The sequence below is a fragment of the Euprymna scolopes genome, chromosome 8 (genome assembly GCF_053919585.1).
Source record: "Euprymna scolopes isolate OS-2025 chromosome 8, ASM5391958v1, whole genome shotgun sequence".
Classification (NCBI taxonomy): Eukaryota; Metazoa; Mollusca; class Cephalopoda; order Sepiida; family Sepiolidae; genus Euprymna; species Euprymna scolopes.
In genome coordinates, this window is record NC_136489.1 from 24,292,650 (window position 1) to 24,308,014 (window position 15,365).

Consider the following 15,365-nt stretch of genomic DNA (forward strand, 5'->3'; position numbering starts at 1 on the left):
ACTAACATGAGAGCCCATATTTTTGGAAACACAGCCGCAGCTAACGTCTCAAAATTGCTTCTCCAAATTGGTAATAGTCAGTTTCCAACCACTTCTTCTCCAACTGACACAATTAAGATTCCGACCGAGTTTGGTAAATGTGTCGGTAATCAGAAGTAAATGAAAAAAGGGTTATCCGGGCCTGCAAAACAACTAAAAATAATCGGAGCGGCTTGCTAAGAAGGCTAATATTTTGCAATTAAACAACAATGTGAATCGCTTGAACAACTGGATAATGGGTGAATTTTCAGGAGACTCAAAGGAATACTTTCGTCTATAGACGGCTTATTAATATACATGGGGAATTAACCTGCATATAAAGACAATGACGGCTGTGAAAAGAAAGAATGGGAAAGCATAGAGCGGGGTTTTTTTTGGGGGGGGGGACAACTGCAAGACAGAGAGAACGGTCAATCAAGTAGATAAACTTCTTTAAATGGCGGGAGCGGTTAAAGAAGGCTTCGCGGAAACATGTATCAACAACAGCATGATCTGAAAAAAAAAACTGAAGAAAGGAAGGAAATAGAGCCAGGAATATAAATCAGAAATAAACTCAATTCAAGAAATTAATTATCAAAAAGCTGTGTAGGAAGGTAAAATTCATGTGCTAGAGAAAGATTAAGATGGATTTCATCAGCTTGATTTGCGTGATTAGAGTGAATGAGCAAGTCGGAATGATGAGGATTGAAGTCATAAAAAACAAAGATTGAGGTTGATAACTGATGCTGGGTATTTAATCAACAACAGAGCAGACATTGTCAGAAAGGAAAGGGTATAAAAATAACAAATAGGCAGCGGAGCGCATCAAAGATAACACCAGTCAGATAAAAGAACTTCAAGACTGAAGACACGTGCAATAGGAAAAGCTCTGCAAAGAAAACGAGCAAAACAATGCAATTTCATAGAAGAGTCTTTGCAGAAAAAAAAGACATAAAAAACCGCTATTAAGAGAAACACCCAGATTAGTCTCACAAAGAGCAAGTGCAAATGAGGAGATTTGCCAACGAGAAAGGACTGAACATCAACAAGGTTTGAGCTGAAACTTCTAGTGTTACTATAGGAAACAGTAAGGCGTTTTTTTTTGCGTGTGTGTTAATGAGTGTGTGACTGTGTGTGAGTGTTCGTGTACGTGTACGTGTACGTGTATGTGTGCGTGTGCGTGTACATTGTGAATGTGTAGAAGGCATAAGAATAAAAAAGAAAAAACAAATGTAGAAAAAGACGTCAAAATTAGCATTCAACTTCCTGCACTCCAAATATGCTATCCGTAAAGTAAGCCCTTCAAGAGGTAAATTAGGATTAAGGGTTATAAGGTTGGATGATTAAATTATCTGCACCTAAACTGGTGTTTTTATCCTGACACCAGCGCCAAAAAGCTTTTCGAACAAAAGATAAAACTAAACCAACCTGGCATTTAAAAGAATCTTGAGGTCAAGAGTGATCAGAGACTATTCAAGACTCGTGGGGAGTCAGTTCTCTAAAATATTTGTATGCGTACAAAATTTTACATACCGCTTATTTAAATATTTATTTATTTATTACAGAAAACAAACATTTCTCTTGTATATTTCAAAATAGAGCGGCACAGGTAAAAAAACCAACATTTTCTGATTCCATTAAATCGGTAAAAAAATTAGTGAGCCAAATATCGCCTTTTGTTATTAAAACAATGTTGGGAGCGTATGACCATTTCGGCTGGCGCCACATGCGTTTACGCGTATATCTACATAAAATAGGCATGAAGATATGTGCGTGTGAGTATTAGTGTACCTGTCCTGCCATTGAAAGAGTGTATGTTAGTCAGTCCCTTGACATGCAGAAATTATCTCGTTATGTGTGTGCTACTTCTCGAGAGCCTCTCAGCCCGAAAGTGTCCGGCTAAATTTTAACATTCACACATGTGCTGTCTGCGATAGAAAAATAGAAAAGGGTCAAAGAAAGCTATGTGTTTGAGTTTTTTATATTGCGCATGAAATTCCATGGGTCAATATTTCCGCGATTGTAATTGGTTGAAAAGAAAACGCAGATTTGAGCTTTCATCCGATCAAGAATTATACGGTAAAAACAACACTCACTGCTGCTGCTGCTGCTGCTGCTCCGAACAAGTATGAATCTGTTTGCAGGATGTCACCCCAAAATCAAAAAAATTAGATGTAAGCCAATATTATGTATTTATTAAGGTGCGAAACTGATTTTTATAAAATCGGATTAAGAATCCACTTGATGTAAGGAACTGATATATATATATATATATATATATATATATATATATATATATATATATATATATATGTATGTATATATATATATATATATATATATATATATCGCCGGTTATTGTCAGTGAGCAATCTTTGATGATGGCATCTGTGAGCACACCTAGTGAGTATAAATAATAATAATAATAATAATAATAATAATATAAATAATAATAATAATAATAATAATAATAATAATAATAATAATAATAATAATATAAATAATAATAATAATAATAATAATAATAATAATAATAATAATAATAATAATAATAATCAAAATGAACACAAAATGCTACAGAGGTAAAACACAAAGAAACGCTAGATGGAATCAAGAAAACTGAAACAGTATAATTGTAACCCCCCCCCCCTAAAAATGGTGACAAAGCACGAACTAGACCTCCGCTGGACGAGTGCAAAGAGGACTGTGACCATGGGGCAACTTATTGCCACTTAAATTCCAGTGAAGACCAATGGTCGCTACCAACGAGAAATCAATGATGCAAATTGATTTCCAATGTTATCGAATGATGTGGAGAGTACTGGAAATCTGTGGAGACTTGTTGTCACTCAGATTTCAGGTAACACCACAAGTTGTTCTCAAAGAAAATTCTCATCGTTTCATCGTTTCCAGATTATATATTATATAGGGGATCCTATTTATTAAAAAAAAAATTAATTAAATTACTATATAGACACGCTACTTTAATATTCTAGTTTTTAATAAATAGGATCTCCCGATCACCAAAGACGCAGTGTACAAATAAAACATAAAAACTTCAAAAAAAAAATTTTTGTCGGTTTTTGGGCCGTACGTGAAACTAAAATATATCTTCTTAGTCTTTTGGCGAGGCTCCAAGAGTAGTATCTGTTCTGTCTAAAGATGGTATGATGATATCGTGAGGTTTCCGTTTGCGCCGGGCATCCATACAATGGAAATATGTCACAGATTTCGGTAAGGATATTCAAGATAAACCGTAATAACCATATATATTCTAACACTACATTAACAAAATTACTTAGATAAATACTTTTGCAGTTTTAACAAAATGATTACAATAATATCGCGGGGTCTGCATTCACGCTGAACGTCCACGTAATGTCCAGCAGCAATATATTTATCTGAAAGATGCTGCTGTGGAATTTCCATAGTTCCCTCTAATAATAATAATAATAATAATAATAATAATAATAATAATAATAATAATAATAATAATAATAATAAATAAATAAATAAATAAATAAATAAATAAATTATTTATTAATCATTGTTTTCATTTATACACACCCTTTAGTTTTATTATATATATATAAAAAAACAATCCAGAGTAGTTAACGACAAGGATATCCGTACAACACGCATCTATATCTATATATACGTACGTAGGTATGTGTGTATAACCACTTCTTCCACTGAAACTTTTTACCGGCAGGCGGACAACCGGAGAAACCAACAGGCGAAGAGTGCCTCTGTCTAACAGACGCGTTCACACACACACATGCGACAAAATTAGCGACCAGACTTGGTGGGGGATTTTCTCGTCCGGCTCTGTGATTTTTTAAATTCGTCATTGGCGAAGACATTCCTATTCCTGCCACCGGCGAAAATCCCGGGCTGTTTCGGGTAAGAAAAAAGAGTTACTTCTTTGTTTTTGCCTGTCTTTTTTATAGACTCTTTCTGTTATTTTTTTCCTATTTATGCTATTTGTCTTTTCGCGTATTTGAACGTTCTTTTAAAGACCATTTTTATTTTTTTATTTTTGGCACCGTCTATTATTAAAGTGTGATCAGTTATTGTCTCCAGTTTATTAATACTTATTATCCTTTTCCGCTGCTGAGCATTTTTCCTTCTTGTATTGGTAAGAATGACTAAAAATGCGAAATCTTCCACCTAATTAGATTCTGTTGTATGATAGAATTATGACATTTTGCAGCAAGTTGAAATATTCAGTAAAAAAAAAAAAATCATAAAAAGCAATTTAAGAATAGTAAAAAAAACAAAATAAGCAAAAAAAAAAAACAAACAAAAAACAAAACAAAACAAACAATAATAAACGTTCACGGGTATTTTTTTAGGTTTATCTGGTGTAACATTTACAAGAATTAACTCTATATATTTTCTTAGTATATATTCTGTGACGTTTCACACACACACACACACACACACACACACACACACACACACACACACACAACATCTATATATTTCATGTAAAATGATATGTATGTATATGTATATTACTTGGGAATCAATGTTAGGTGATAGTTTAGTAATTGTTAGGTGATAGTTTAGTAATTGTTAATGATATAATAATAAATTGGGTAGAATTTTATTATTTATTTGGACGGCTCAACAAAAACTTGTTAACATTAGATTTGAAGGCTACCATGTCGCATTCATCCGAGAAGCAGGCCAGCGGAACAGTGTTCCACATGACGAGCAGATCTGGGAAAGAAACTTTGTTCGTGGAATCTGCGTTTAGATTTAGGCACAGATAGGGAATGGGAGGAAATCGTACATAGTGGCTGTAGCTAGTTGAGTGTTTTTTGTGGAAGTTTGGCAATAGATTGGAGTTCAGTCGAGAACTTGCAATATATTAAATGAAATACCGAAATGCCGTAAGAATACAGGTTGTATCAATATACACTAGACGATCTCAAGCAGATAAAGAAAGCTCAATATGCGTGATAAAGCAATAATATAATTGGAAATTCTGAGTTAAATTATGTAGAATTACAACGAAATTTATTGATTAGCAAAAGGAGTACAAATAATAATTTTTTTTTTCTTAATGAATTTCTCTTCAATGAGTGGCTCATCTCAACGGGGAAATGTTATTAGCAAAATAGAAGTTGGTAATTATAAATTTTACTTATAATATTTTATGTGAAATACAGACACACACGCACGCGCACACACACACACATATTTCACATAAATATTATAAAGAGATATTTTGTGCATTATTTTTCAGTATTTACTTTGATAGTGCTGACTGCTGCTCAATATGTGAATAGAGCCAGGTGGTGAGTTTGGAAAATAACACACACACACACACACACACACACACACACACACACACACACACACACACACACACACAGACAGACACACACACACACACACACACACACACACACACACACATATATATATATATATATATATATATATATATATATATATATATATATAGGGTCGGTTTCTATCAATATTTTGTTTAATCTTTGATTATTGAAAGATGTAAGAATCACATCGCGGTCATTTTTTCTTGTTATTATGTAAAGCTCCACACCACACTACTTGTTTTTTTTTAATCGAATAAACGTTTTAAAATACTTACTTTAAAACGTTTATTCGATTAAAAACACCAAAAACGTATTTCGCTAGATAGAAGAGTAATTTATCCCGGCTTTGGTAACACTTATTTGTTTTTTTGGCCATTTTTATACATATTTTCCATTGTAAAATAAACCCTACAATTGTATGAATCCCAAAAACAATTAAATGAACTTTTTTCTTTACAAAGGGGTCACTATATGTCCAGGTCCGGAGGCCACTCGAGGATAAAAGTTAATGTGTTTACGGACAATAGCATAGTAATCGTTATTAGTGGAAATTTGGTATGATTAGATTTTTTAAGTTGGACTTAAAGACGACAATATTGTAGTCAGCTGGAAAGCAGGCCAACGGAACAAAGTCCCACAGGCGGGCAGTTCTAGGAAAGAAGCGTTGTTCATGAAGTCCACGTTTAAGTTTAGGCACTGATGGATGGAGTATGAGGGAAATTTTTGATAGTGATTTTGGCTAGATGAGTGTTTTTTTTGTTTTTTTTGTTTTTTTTTGTAAAAAATTTGTAAAAAGCACGTGGTCACACGCACTACAATTCAAAGACTCCTCTCGGGCGTTTTTTAAAAAAAATGATTATTTGGCTATCTTCCGCTGTTTCCGGACAGGTTCACCTTGGCATAATTCGGGAATTTATAGGTCTGTCCCGCATTACTCCAGTCTCTCTTCTTACTGAAATCGTTCAGTTCTGGGTGCTGATTATGCCCTCGTAAAACGACCTTGTGTCATATTGCGTACAAAGGTAAATTATTAGAAATAGTGCCACTTCTTTGCCGGATTTTTATCGGGAATTTTGTAATATAGATAACAAAAGAAAAAAAGTGGTTAAAAAAACCCCCAAAACAAACATATAATTAAAAATATGTAACAAAAGGCAAGTTACACTTCTTCTACCCGGATAAGTTTTTGGTGTTTTAACTCATTTTAAAGCGTTTCTTTGCTTTGCAATAGACAAGTAATGTCGAGTGTTACGTTAAGATGAGAAAAATGGCGAACCTGAGACGGTTATCTTTGGAGTCTCGATAATCGCTAAAAATCGAAAATTGAACAAAATACTAATAGAAACACACCAAGTATTTTGTTTAATTGTCGATTTTGGAGCAATTATCGAGACTAAAATTGGCCATCTCATGTTCGCTAATTTTTCTTGATCTAACGTAGCATCAGACACTACTTGTGTTTCACGGTGAATAAACGTTTTATTTTGTTTTCTGCATACTGCAAAATACCTGTTATGTCTACAGCTCAAGAGAGTAGAAAGTGGATCTTGGGTTTACTTTCAGCACACTTGTAACTTTAGTTTCCCTTATTTTGTTCTTTAGTCCTCACATTCCATGAGCGATGTTTCTGAAGGAAGAATTGCTGTTTTCTAGATCAGAATCTATTCCATCTAATATTTATCATTGGCAAGTTTTTTTACCTTGAACTTCTTTTTTTAGCTACTTACTACATCAAGTGGTTTCATGCTTTGTCTGGAGCGATTTCTATATAAAAAAGTTCGATCCTAAGAGTTGCACTTTCCGAGAAATTACATTCTCCTGTAGAAAGGGGTTAGTAAATTTCAGGTCGCCTGTATACTTAGGAATATGATCGGGTCCATTTCTTTAAATATTTGTCCAGAGTGCCCCCACCACGGTATCCGATGTTAAATCGACGCCATGTTTAACCATGGCACAATAGGAAACTAGTACATAAAATGTAATTCAATGAAAGTATAATATAGTTAACAACGAAAAAAAAAAAGTCGAAAATTAAACAAAGTGTTGATAGAACATTACATTTTCGCACAATTTGTGACATTGGATGAGTTTCTATCAGTATTTTGTTTAATTTTAGATTTTTTAGCTATTAATCGAGTGTCTAAGTGGCTATAACAAAACTGCCATTTTAGTTGATTGTAACACAATAGTCTTGACGCTAATTGTGTTTTAAAGTAAATAAACGCTTTAAAATAAGTTACAGCGTGCACATACACAAAATTTATCCAGTTGGTAGAAAAGTAACTTATCTTGCCTTTGGTAACATTTACTTTTTGTATATTTATTTTTCATCCCTATTTTTTATTTATTTATTTATTTATTTATTTTTTTGGCTAATGTAAAAATGACCGCGGTTTCTAGTTCGTCAGTGTCTTATTCATTCTTCTCAAGAGGCATTTTTCCTCTCTGCCCCCAAATCAATACTTTTGACCATTCCTGTAATGCCAGTTCTCCTCATGGTTGCGGCATGAAGCTGGTTCTGTACAGGTCTAGGGGATTTACCCTCCCAGAGTTTGTCTTCTCTCTTTGAGAAGGGGTTAGTTTATTGCTAATCACCTGGGATTGCCTATGTGATGCCCAGGTACTTTTACAGGGTCAGAATGCCCCTCTCTAAAAAGCTGACTTTTAAATCCCACTTAATGACCCTGTGTCACATTTCTCGCAGAATGAGAGAAATAAATACCCTGAAGATCGCATTAAATGCGTCATTGATTGTATTGTTTGTTTATGGATAGCTACTAGTCTTGATAATATTAAAAAAAAAAAAAAAAACGATCTCATCATACGTATAATTACATAAAATAAGCTACGCTGTCTACCGATCTGGTTTTGCGATAGTTAACTCAACTAGTTTATCGTTTTTTTTTTGTCTGCTCTGGGAATCTTTCTCCGTCGCCGGTCAGCAGTCACGCTCTAGTTTAGAAATTACATTTCCTCTGTTCAACGCAATACGAAACGAACAGTTTATTTGAGATGCGTCTGAGCAGCCCCTACATTAAGAAATTCACTCAATCTTTTAGTCTGTCACGCTTTTTATTTTGTATATAGATGGACCACCATTTATCAAGGCCCGGAGGCTACTTAAGGATAAAGGTTAAAGAGATCGTCAGTTTGACGACGATCGCCACCACGAGAGAAACGAACACCTAGGGTGGGATAGACAGAAGATTAAGGGGATTGTTTAACAAGTACTTCTTCGTATCAGATATAAAGGCGGCTATGTTATAGCTGCTTAGGAAGCATTCTCGTTATATCTTGTTCCATAGATGTGAAAGAAACTCCGTTTTTTCGTTTAGTCTTTTTAGGGACGCATATATATATAGCTCGCGATTTGTTTACAAACAAACGTTTGAGCCCTCTACGAGTAGCGGACGGATGTTTATTTAAATAATCGTTCGGACAGGTTAATTTCGGCCACCGATTCCGTAGTCAAGGGGTAGGACTGCCGACTGTCATCACGACGGTTCTAGGTTCGATCCTCGGCTTGGGAGAGGTGTTAGTCTAGCGGCACTGATGAGTTGTGAAACAACGAAACAGGTCTGTATGTCGATGACTAAAATATATTTTATAAAGCTCCCCTCTTTGGTAGAGCACTCTCGTAAATTATCTTACTCGCTACTTAATTTAGCTGAAATAATGCGAAGCTCGCGATTTGTTTACAAACAAACGTTTGAGCCCTCTACGAGTAGCGGACGGATGTTTATTTAAATAATCGTTCGGACAGGTTAATTTCGGCCACCGATTCCGTAGTCAAGGGGTAGGACTGCCGACTGTCATCACGACGGTTCTAGGTTCGATCCTCGGCTTGGGAGAGGTGTTAGTCTAGCGGCACTGATGAGTTGTGAAACAACGAAACAGGTTTGTATGTCGATGACTAAAATATATTTTTTATATATATATATATATATATATATATATGTGTGTGTGTGTGTGTGTTTATACTTATTCAATTATATTTCATTCTTTATTTATATAAATCCTTTATTATAAAGCTCGATGTGTGTTAAGTATAATTTCAGATCATGTACAAATAAATGACAAAAAGTCTACATTCCCAATTCCAAGATGTTCATCTTACCGTAAATTTTTCTTTCAGCATGTTAAAATGTTCAATTTTTGACAGCACTTGTTTCGTAACGCAGAAACAATCATATAATTATTATGCCAATTTTTGAATATTTTCCGCCCCGATTCATCAGAAGAATAAAAACTCATTAACTTTAAAATATTTTTTCGGATTTATGTAATCACTCGGAGGGGTATCCGGCGTTGCCCGGGTGTTTGGAGGTGTGTGTGTGTGTGTGTGTGGAAACTCCGGGGGTGGGGGTGGGGGTAAAACAAAAGTAAGTATGAGGATCGAACCTTGAGGCAAAGTTGTAAATTAAAGTGTGAAAAAAAAAAGTGCGATGTTAACCATTGCCCCACCGCGAGATGCTAACGGAAACACGTTTTAATTTATTTAATTATTTGGATTTGGCAGGTGCCCGTTTTAATGAGTTAATGAGATCAAGTTTGACTGCGGGATTTTTATTTTCCCAAGATGTTATAGGAAAAAGACTAACCCACATGCGGCGAGCGACAAATGTTGAATATTTATCTTCCCGAAATCGAGCAAATTAAATAGACAGGCGAGCTTCGTTGTTAACTGTGAGATATTACGATTTATATGTGCTATAAAAAGTTTTAAAAAATTGTGAAGCGAGCGACCACTTCTCTGAAAAAAGCCTTTTGTAGACATACAGAAAAAGGGAACACACACACACACACATACATACATACATACATACATACATACATACATTTTCGCTTTTATATTTATAGATGCCTATATTCATTTTATTTTCGGTTCGTAGTACTCTATCTTAGGACGTGTCTTATACAAGTAGACGATTGCGTAAGGGTGAGAGAATGTTTTGTTTTTTTCTATCTTTCATGCTCAAATTTAAAATATAATTTTCATCGGGCAACAGAATTAGCATTTTCGTTTATCTGTGACTAGCTATACTTGAAATTTAATTTTACTTTGTCTGTCACGTTTAAGTTTTAAATGGAATTTTCATTGGTCTATCACACTTTAGTTTTTGATAAAATTTCCGTTTTTTCTGTCACGCTTAAGTTAGCCATTATATTTTCATCATATCTCATGTTCAAGTACGAAATAGTGTAGCAGAGCGCGGACGCGCGTATGCAAATGCATACGAAATACGAAATAACGTCACTATAAGAAAAAAAGATGATGAAAAGGAGAGAGGTTAGAGGGACGATCACGTGAGAGACATCACAGCCGTAACGATAAGTAACGCGTGGTGGAAAAATGAGCAAACAAACGTCGTCGTTACATGAAAAAGTGGGTTCGAGTTATTTATTGTCTTGGTCTCCTTTGCGACGCAGAATGCATACGTGCTGTTTAAACGTGTGTAGCGTTACAATGTCACAATCGTGATCTTGGTCGATCTGTCACGTCCGACTTTGAAAAAGCACATTTATTGATCCGTCATGCTTTTCACTGATCTGTCACGCTCAAATTTGAAATAAAATACTCGTTGATCTGTTAGGCCTTTGTTTATTTAAATATTATCCGTTAATCTATCGGAAAAAGTTAAGAACAGCATGTCGTTGATTTTGCAGGCTAAAGTTTGAAATAGCATATTCGTTTATCTGTCATGCTCAAGTTTGAAATAGCATATTCGTTGATCTGCCATGATCAAGTTTAAAATAGCGTATTTGTTGATCTATCATTCTCAAGTTTAAAAAAGCATATTCGTTGATCTATCATGCTAAAGTTTTAAAAAGCATATTCGCTAATCTGTCATGCACAAGTTAAAATAGCATATTCGTTGATCTATCATGCTCAAGTTTGTAAAAGCATATACGTTGATCTATTATGCTCGTTTGAAATAGCATATTCGTTGATCTATCATGCTCAAGTTTTAAATAGCATATTCGTTGATCTATCATGCTTAAGTTTGAAATAGCATATTCGCTAATCTGTCATGCTCAAGTAAAAATAGTATATTCATTGATCTGTCATGCTCAAGTTTAAAAAAGCATACTCGTTGATCTGTCATGCTCAAGTTTTAAATAGCATATTCGTTGATCTATCATGCTCAAGTTTGAATTAGCATATTCGTTGATCAATCATGCTCAAGTTTGAAATAGCATATTCGCTGATCTATCATGCTCAAGCTTGAAATAGCATATTCGTTGATCTGTCATGCTCAAGTTTGAAATAGCATATTCGCTAATCTGTCATGCTCAAGTAAAAATAGCATATTCATTGATGTATCATGCTCAAGTTTGAAATGGCATATTCGTTGATCTATCATTCTCAAGTAAAAATAGCATATTCTTTGATCTATCATGCTCAAGTTTAAAATAGCATATTCGTTGATCTGTCATGCTCAAGTTTGAAATAGCATATTCGCTAATCTGTCATGCTGAAGTAAAAAATAGCATATTCATTGATCTGTTATGCTCAAGTTTGAAATAGCATATTCGTTGATCTATCATGCTCAAGTTTTAAATAGCATATTCGCTAATCTGTCATGCTCAAGTAAAAATAGCATATTCATTGATCTCTTATGCTCAAGTTTGAAATAGCATATTCATTGATCTATCATTCTAAAGTTTGAAAAAGCATATCCGTTAATCTGTCATGCACAAGTAAAAATAGCATATTCGTTGATCTATCATGCTCAAGTTTGAAATAGCATATTCGTTGATCTATTATGCTCAAGTTTGAAATAGCATATTCGTTGATCTATCATGCTCAAGTTTGAAATAGCATATTCGTTGATCTATCATGCTCAAGTTTTAAATAGCATATTCGTTGATCTATCATGCTAAGGTCGAAATAGCATATTCGTTGATCTATCATGCTCAAGTTTGAAATAGCATATTCGTTGATCTGTCATGCTCAAGTAAAAATACATATTCATTGATCTATCATGCTCAAGTTTGAAATAGCATATTCGTTGATCTATCATGCTAAGGTCGAAATAGCATATTCATTGAGCCATCATGCCCAAGTTTGAAATGGCATATTCGTTGATTAGTCCTGCTCAAGTAAAAATAGCATATTCATTGATCTGCCATGCGCAAGTTTGAAATAGCATATTCGTTGATCCTTTATGCTCAAGTTTTAAATAGTATATTCGTTGATCTATCATGCTCAAGTTTGAAATAGCATATTCGTTGATCTGTCCTGCTAAGGTCGAAATAGCATATTCGTTGATCTATCATGCTCAAGTTTGAAATAGCATATTCGTTGATCTATCATGCTCAAGTTTTAAATAGCATATTCGCTAATCTGTCATGCTCAAGTAAAAATACATATTCATTGATCTGCCATGCTCAAGTTTTAAATAGCATATTCATTGATCTGTCATCATGATCAAGTTTGAAATGGCATATTCGTTGGTCTCTCATGCTCAAGTAAAAATAGCATATTCGTTGATCTATCATGCTCAAGTTTAAATAGCATATTCGCTAATCTGTCATGCTCAAGTAAAAATAGCATATTCATTGATCTGTCATGCTCAAGTTTGAAATAGCATATTCATTGATCTGTCATGCTCAAGTTTGAAATAGCATATTCGTTGATCTCTCATGCACAAGTAAAAATAGCATATTCATTGATCTGTCAAGCTCAAATTTGAAATAGCATATTCGTTGAGCCATCATGCTCAAGTTTGAAATGGCATATTCGTTGATTAGTCATGCTCAAGTAAAAATAGCATATTCATTGATCTGCCATGCTCAAGTTTGAAATAGCATATTCGTTGATCTATCATGCTCAAGTTTGAAATAGCATATTCGTTGATCTATCATGCTCAAGTTTGAAATAGCATATTCGTTTATCTATCATGCTCAAGTTTTAAATAGCATATTCGTTGATCTATCATGCTCAAGTTTGAAATAGCATATTCGTTGATCTATCATGCTCAAGTTTGTAAATAGCATATTCGTTGATCTATCATGCTCAAGTTTTAAATAGCATATTCGTTGATCTGTCATGCTCAAGTTTAAATAGCATATTCGTTGATCTGTCATGCTCAAGTTTAAATAGCATATTCGTTGATCTGTCATGCTCAAGTTTGAAATATAACCTTCGACTTTCTTTAGGTGCATATTGTAAAACATGGGGATCTGTAGAAAGTAATTCACAATTGTATTTTGATTAGATAAAGTATTTGTGTAAAATTCAGTTGTTTGTTACACTCTTCTGGGGGTAGTTGTTCAATTTTCAGTTTGGGCGAAATTTAGAAAACAACTACGAATTAATGAGCTCTTCTACCCTGTCATGGCTGGCGGGTTGGGAATATGCTAATTCTGTGGATTAAACAAAAGGTTTCTTTCAAAATCCTGTGCAGATTCAAGAATTCGATAGAAAGATTCTCGACTCCGATAAATACACCTGAAGAAAGACGGAGTTTACATTAAATGAAGCGTTGTGCGAATAACATTCAAGATTGGAAAAGTAGTCCGAATAATCCAAATAATACGAATTATCAATCCTCGTCTAAAAAAATTCAGAAACATCGTTGATCCGTCACGTTTTAATTTGAAATATTGGTTTCATTGAAAAATATCCGTGACTTTCTTTTATTCTGATTTAAACATGTTGGTTTTATCCGCCGTATACGATAGGGCCTTCAATAAGTTTCCAGACTTTTTTGTACAGACATTTAAAATTGTCATAGACTCTTGAAAATTCAGTTTTTTATTGCCATACATCTTATCAAATGATTGATCAATTTTTATGATTTAAGGTTCAAATAAACAGCTAAAGCCTGATTGTCACAACTAAAGAATTTAAAAAATGCAATCAAGGCGTGAGGACATTTTAGAAGAATGGTATGCAAAATTCTGTTTTAAACTTGGAAAAAATACCACAGAAACGTATGGAATGCTTCAGACTGCTTTTGGACCATCTTGCATGAATCAAGCATCCGTTTTTGAGTGGCATAAGAGATTCAAGGAAGGGAAGGAGTCTGTGAAGGATGATGAGAAGTGTAGGAGGAGTAAGGAAGTCAGAACACTAGAGTTGATTGGCCAAATAAAGAATTTCGTGGATAAGGACCGTCGTATGTCTATAGAAACAATAATACATATTTTGATGTCAGTGTGGGAACTGTACACACGAATATTCGCGAGGAACTGAAGATGTGGAAGATTTGTACGAAGTTTATCCCAGGGGTGCTCCATTCTTGTCACAGACTGTTTGACCAAGATGGGCACCAACCAAGCTCGTCAGCCTCCCTATAGACCTGACCTTGTTCCCTGTAACTTTTGCTTATTCCCTAAGCTCAAGGAAAACCTTAAAGCTGTCGTTAGAAGAAAATCGAGTCATTGCCACATTCACACAATAGAATTTCCATGGGACCTTCCAGAAGTTGTTGGAGCGACATAACAAGTGCATTGCAGTCAGAGGAGATTACTTTGCAGGTGACTAAAGTTTCATGTGTGTACTATCAATAAAAGTGCCCATACGAAAAATGTCTGGAAACTTTTTAAAGGCAACTCGTATTTATGGTTTCTTTCAGGTATTAATTAAAAGCAAGTTTGACACAAGGTCAATTTAAAGCTGACTCACTCTTGCGATGAGAATTACCACCCCTCCATACTGATAATTCAGATTATTTCGAAGACAATGGTTCGTTAACATCTGTGTTTTAATGATCCACGACTGAGCGTACATAATACACGTGTTTCACTTTGAATGGACATTATCTAAAGTTTTGGTACCGATGGGAAAGGGACGTCAGTTGAGCCAAATAATTTTGCCAACTAACAGGCGGTACACTTTATCTACCATGTGATAGGATGAGCCCTTTTAATCGGTTGCTATTGTTTAAAGCCATATCTTAAATGATAGCGAGCCCTTTTCTGTGGGGTGCTAAATCTGGTGTGGTTCCGTCCTGATTCTGATTAGACGCAATAAACACACACACACACACA

At 34.7% G+C, this 15,365-nt stretch overlaps 1 protein-coding gene across 1 annotated transcript in view; it reads left to right on the top strand.

Moving 5' to 3' along the window:
- The first annotated feature begins 3,628 nt into the window (after positions 1-3,628).
- The window catches only part of LOC145283512 (uncharacterized), a 70,069-nt gene continuing 58,332 nt past the window's right edge, over positions 3,629-15,365 (top strand). Inside the window, exon 1 of the mRNA XM_080132349.1 lies at positions 3,629-3,921. The gene's annotated coding sequence lies outside the window, so the exon portion shown is untranslated. The remainder of the gene's footprint in view (positions 3,922-15,365) is intronic.